The 5734-nt window shown below is 54.4% G+C and overlaps 1 pseudogene; it reads right to left on the bottom strand.

The window, feature by feature from the left end:
* Window positions 1-2063, bottom strand: part of LOC112807554 (calcium homeostasis endoplasmic reticulum protein pseudogene) — an 8975-nt pseudogene extending 6912 nt beyond the window's left edge.
* Between the last annotated feature and the right edge of the window lie 3671 nt (window positions 2064-5734).

The raw sequence follows: 5734 nt of genomic DNA, 5'->3' as shown, positions 1-5734 counted from the left end.
GAGGTTTTAAAGGATCATCCAGACAAAGAAGAGAGACAGGGATGATAATTCTGGGTGGAAGAACCAGTGTGTGCAAATGTCCTGAGGCAGGAAAGCTGATAGGGAGGCTGTGGGGTCAGGTTTTAGAGACACAGAGGAGCAGAGGATCCTTAAAAGTGCTTATGGTGGGCCCAGACCTCATGCACTCGGACTCATGCATGTTCTCAGGCAATAAAGAATAGATGATATATTTTTAAGTGGATATGAGATTGCAACATTTCCATTTCCCAGATCCGAGGCACAGAGAAGTGAAGTGACTCGCCCAAGATCACACGTCCAGTTAGGGGCACGGAGGATCTCTTAACTCCTGGCGTATTCTTTTTCTGCTACACAGTAAGGGCTTCATCAGTTCCACCAGAGAGTGTCTCAGGATGAGGTTTGGGAAACTGAGGCTTGGAGGACGGATGACTTGTGAATTTCTTTATCGTCGGCCTTCCCACTCGGCCATTGTGGACTAGTGCCCGCCTCAGTGCTCAGGACAGTTTCTGGTACGTGGTAGTTGTGTTGAATGCATGTAGTGCATTCAGTGCATGTGTTGCATGCACTGTGAATTTGTGAATTTCTTTTGTGACTTGGGTCATGCTCTTCCCCAGCCAGGCGTCACCTTGCAGAAAGTAGAGAGGGCTGTGGAGAGAGCAGAGGGACCACTCCACCCTGGAGTGTTGAATGCATGAATAAATAAGGTCACATGGGAAGCTAGGGAACCCAGGTCTCTGGACCACCAAGCTGGGCTCCACCCATCCCACCAGGAAACCAAGACTCTTGGGGCCAGGATGGAGCCCAAGTGTTGTTGGTTGTATTGTTTCCCTTCACCTCCTCCAAAAAGGGAGATATGTTGCAATTCTGACCCCCTGGTACCTGGCAATGTGGAAATCAGGGTGTCTTTGGAGATGTATGCAGATTAAGATGAAGTCCTCCTGGATTGGGGGAGGCCATCGTGGGCCAGGAGGCGTAAATCTGATGCCTGGTGTGGTTATGCGGAGAGAGAGAGTTGAAGACACAGGGGGTGCACGATCCCATATGGAGGCAGAGGCAGATGTGGTTGTGCTGCCGGAAGCCCAGGGAGCCCTGGGGACTGGTGGGCACGACCAGACGCCAGTAGAAGCCAAGGTTCTTCCTTAGAGCCTTGGAGGGAACAAAGCCCCGCTGACACCTTGATTTCAGACTTCTGGCCCCAGAACTCTACGAGAGAATACGTTTCTGCTGTTTTAACCCACCCGGTATGTGATGGTCCCGCATGCTGGGACTACCATCGGCATTGTGCCAGTACAGAATAAAGTCCGAGAGCAGGGCCTGGGTCCTGTGGTCTGGGCTGCCTTCCATGAGCGACTGAATGAGGTGATCTGGCCCAGCCCTTTCACGAAGACCAGAGGACGCAGGCGCTTGGACTCGGCTGCACAGCCGCTGGGCCCGGGGCCAGCAAGGAGCAGAGCCTCAGAAGATGTTAGCTGGATGAATGATCTAGTTGCCCTGCCCGACGTGGGGCCCTGGGCCAACCTGCCTCTGTGGGACCCCTTCCTCCCCAACCAGACCAAGCGGTGCTGACAGGGGTGGAGCGTCCAGAGAGAGATACAGCAGCTCACTTTTGCAGGGATGGGTCATCTTGGCAAACCTCTGGCAGAGCTGGTTGCAGGCTCCTCCCCGGTCAGATGGGGCAAGTCATCCAGCCTCCCTCTCATCCAGGTGAGGACTAAATGACATCGTGCATGGCAAGTACCTGGCACGGTGCCTAGCGTGTACATGTTCCAGAAGTGCGACCATTGCTTTTTCACCTTTCCAGTGTCATTGTCCTCATCCTGGGGCCAGGAGCTCCGAAAGTAAAGTGTTTCGTACAGCTGGAGCATCTCATCCCCCAGCCCGTGCACGCGCTGTCTCTGGCCTGTGCTGCCCACCTGCAGCCCCTGTGGGTTGGACCCACCTGCCTGCCCTTCAAGGCTCAGCCTCACTCGCCTGCCCTGCATCTCGGAATCCCCTTGGATGGAGTGCTCTTTCCTCTGGGTGTCCCTGCGGGCCTGGTGCCCCATGGTGCTGGCCCGCCCTCCCCTGGGTCCCATCTACTCTTCACCCCCGCTCTGTCGGGGCCTTCCCCTCTCTCTCTGTGCATCCTGTCCAGCACAGGTCCTCCTGTCTCTCCCCGGCTTGGGTCCCCAACAGCACTGAGTGCCTGGACGAGACCCTTACCTCTCCAGCCCCAGGAAGTGATCGGCCCCGTTCTTCAGGGACAGGTTGCTGAGATCAAGAGGGTTAAAATGCTGGGTTCAATGCCCAGCTCTGGCACTCCCCACCCCTGGGTGACCTCCTGTCTCCGAGCCTCAGGGTCCTCTTCTGTGCAATGGGGATGGTGCCAGTGGCACCTGCCGGGCAGGGCTGTGGGGGTCAGGTGCACTGCTGTCTGAAGGCAGCTTCTCAGGGCTGCGAGTCAGCTGCTGCTATTGTTGGATTCTGGGTGCTGTGATTACTGACTCCCCCAGGGCCACACAGCACAGAGAAGTGGGGCCTCCTGGCTGGAATGTGTTGCCTGATGCCCGCGTCCGACCAGTTTGCCTCTGAGGGTCTCCCCTGACCTCTGAGGCGGGCCCAGTAGCCAGTTTACAAATGGGTCATGTGCTGAGATTTCCCCGAGGGGAAAGGAGAGCCCAGTGGGAGTCGGCAGTGCCCTTCTGGCCCCTGGGGGTGGCTGTGGAGAAGGGGGGCAGGCGAGTGGGGGGTGATGTTGGGACGCCAGAGCCTCCTGTTTCCCTGAGAGACCTTAAGATCGTGCCTTGCTTCTGCCCTGCTTCCCTGTGTCTCACTAGGCAGATGTGCTCCTGGGGGATCTTGAGGGACTAGCCGGCCCCCTTGAATTGCCTTCCCTCAGAGGAGCTCCTGGGAGCGAGTCCACCGGGCGGAGGGTGGAGTGGTCCCTCTGCTCTCTCCACAGCCCTCTCTACTTTCTGCAAGGTGACGCCTGGCTGGGGAAGAGCATGACCCAAGTCACATGATGTGGGGCCGCTGGGAGAGCCTCTGACCCACCCCTTCCCCACCCGCAACAGCTTGCTGTGTGACCTCAGGCATGGCACCTCACCCCTCTGAACCTCAGTCTCCTTTTTCAGAAATAAGGGGCTTTGGACTCCAGCTCCAAGAAACTATGAAAGTTCTCTTCCTCTTGATCAGGAAAGCAAAATGGAGTCTTTCATTCAAAGTTGTTGTTACTGTTACATATGTGTTTGCCACCTTCCCTCCTTTGCTCAGGGAGGGCTAGTTTCAGGTATGCCTTCTTCCTCCAGGAAGCCTTCCTTGACCACCCTTCCTGGCTGGGTCGAGGCCTCTCCTCTGGGTACCCGTAACCTTGGGCTTCCCTCTATCAGAACATTCATCTCTCTGTGGTGCCACCCTGTTTTACCCCGATTGGGAGCATCCTGGGGGCCAGCGTTGGACGTCCTACATCCTGGAATTTCCATCCCTAGCCCAGACCCTGGTCAGAGAAGACCTCACTCAGTATTAGTTGAACTGCCTTGCCATTAGAGAACGGGAGGAGGTTCTGGACTTTTGGGTCAGGGCGTTTGCCTGGGGGGCGTGGGGGCGTGGAAGGCCCTGCTTTCTGGGTGTGTGAGGCCCCTCCTTGAAGAACCTTTAAATGACAGAGCTGGATGGGTGTCCAGGAGCAGCGGGACGAGCTGCTCCCCCTCTGAGAGCGGAGATACTGAACTTGCATTTCCAGCCCGACCGTGTCTGTGCGTCTTGCCGGAGGCCTCCGGAGGCCCTGCTGCGTCCTGCTGTGTGCTCGGGGCCCACGGGAGCACGGCTGGCGCGGCGGGGTCAGCCGGCATGTCCTCCCTGGTCCTCCCTTTCATTCCCGCCTCTGTGAACACGCTGCCCTGCGCCCTTGGCCCTCCGCGCTCAAAGCTTCACAGAAGCAGCTCAGCAGGAGCGGGAATTGCTCTGACCCCTCTAGTCTCTTAAACTCTTGTAAAGGAGAAATACTAGAACGGGAGTGTCTTCTGTCAGATTTACATTTTTTTTTAATGCCAACTACTGCTCCATGGGTTTCAAAATGGGAAACCCGGGCTCCACGGCGAGGGTTAAGCACAGGCAGCGACTCCAGGGCCCGCTTCTTTCCCCACTCCCTGCTCTGGGCCGAGGGCCACTGTCTGCCCAGCTGCCCAGGGATCTGAGCCACCAGGCCTGCCTGGGGGGAGGCTCCCATCCCCTCTCCCCCACCTTCTCTGGGTCCCCCATGGTCCTTGTCCTACACCACGCACACGCCTGCCTCTGGATTCTGGGCATCCTGCCTCCTGCCTAGCATCTCTCTCCTCTCCTAACTCCTGACAGTGTCCCTACCCACTTCCTAGCTGGGAGTGTTGCTTTGCCCCACCCTTAGAGGCCATCTGTGGAGCCCTGAGTCAGGCAAATACAAAGGCTTGGAACCTGATGGATCTGGGTATAAAGTTTAGCTTTCTAGCTGTTAGCTTTTGGGAACTGGTAACTCACTAATCCTCCCTGGGCCACAGGTTCCCCATCTGGAATGTAGGGATAGAAGCACCCACCTCAGAGAGTGGCTGGGGGAAGGGGGCGATTAGCATGTGTGACTTGCTTGGTGGTGAGCCCAAGGGCAGTTCTGCTCCAAGCCTGGCCTGGGACCAGCACCATCCTCACACTATTGATTACAGAAATTGAGAGGAAGAGTTAGAAACTTGTTCAGCAACATAGCATTACCATGACATTTTAGCTTGTTTTATAAAAGTATCTTTAACAACAAGTATCTTTACCAGATTAGAAAATGAATTGATTGGAAATGAAAAATGTGCTGTTTTCACACTGAGTTTGAGAAGCTTTGTCTCAGCATGGAGGAAATCTCAAGAAACAGTGTCTGTTTTCATTTATTTGTTTATTTGTCCATCCATCTGTCCATCCATTCATCCTTCGATCCATCTATCCTTCTATGCATGCATGCATGCATCCATCCGTCCATCCATCCATCCACCCACCCAACCATCCATCCATCCATCCATCCAATCATCCATCCAATCATCGATCCATCCATCCATCTCTCCATCCATCCATCCATCCATCCATCGATCCATCCATCCACCCAACCATCCATCCATCCATCCATCCACCCAACCATCCATCCATCCATCCATCCAATCATCCATCCAATCATCGATCCATCCATCCATCGATCCATCCAGCCATCCATCATCCATCATGAATTAAGCCCTCGCTATGATGATCAGAAGAGGTAAATTGGCTCCTGGCTATGACTCCTCATTTACCGAGTCTCTTTAGGGCAAGAGAGAAAGGTGGATATGTCCCCTGAATTCCGTCAGGGGGTGGGCAGAAGCAAGTTTGCTTAACAAAGCTCAGGTAGTTAGACCCACATTACATTTTATTTGGGGGTGGGCCAAGAGAAGCCCCCACCCCCATTCCCATCACTTGGCCTGGCTTGGCATTTGCCTTCTTTTGTGATAGGAAAACCTGGGCAGGACTTACTTTAAGTCTGCCCTTCATCCTCAAAAGTCAAAGTCAGGAGTTTACACCCTCCCCCTCAATTCCCCCCCCAGCCTAATTTCCTTTTATTATGGAAACTGGGAAAATGACAAGTAATTGCTTGAAGATGCTAGAAAGATTGCATTTTGTTTTGCAACTATCAGCTTGAAAATAATGTTTAAGAGATTATGAATGGGTGATTAACTATTTTTTCCATTACTTCCCT

This window comes from Callorhinus ursinus, unplaced genomic scaffold (genome assembly GCF_003265705.2).
Source record: "Callorhinus ursinus isolate GAN/ISIS: 27379988/994484 unplaced genomic scaffold, GSC_fseal_2.0 scaffold31, whole genome shotgun sequence".
NCBI lineage: Eukaryota > Metazoa > Chordata > Mammalia > Carnivora > Otariidae > Callorhinus > Callorhinus ursinus.
This window is presented reverse-complemented; position numbering and strand designations above follow the sequence as displayed.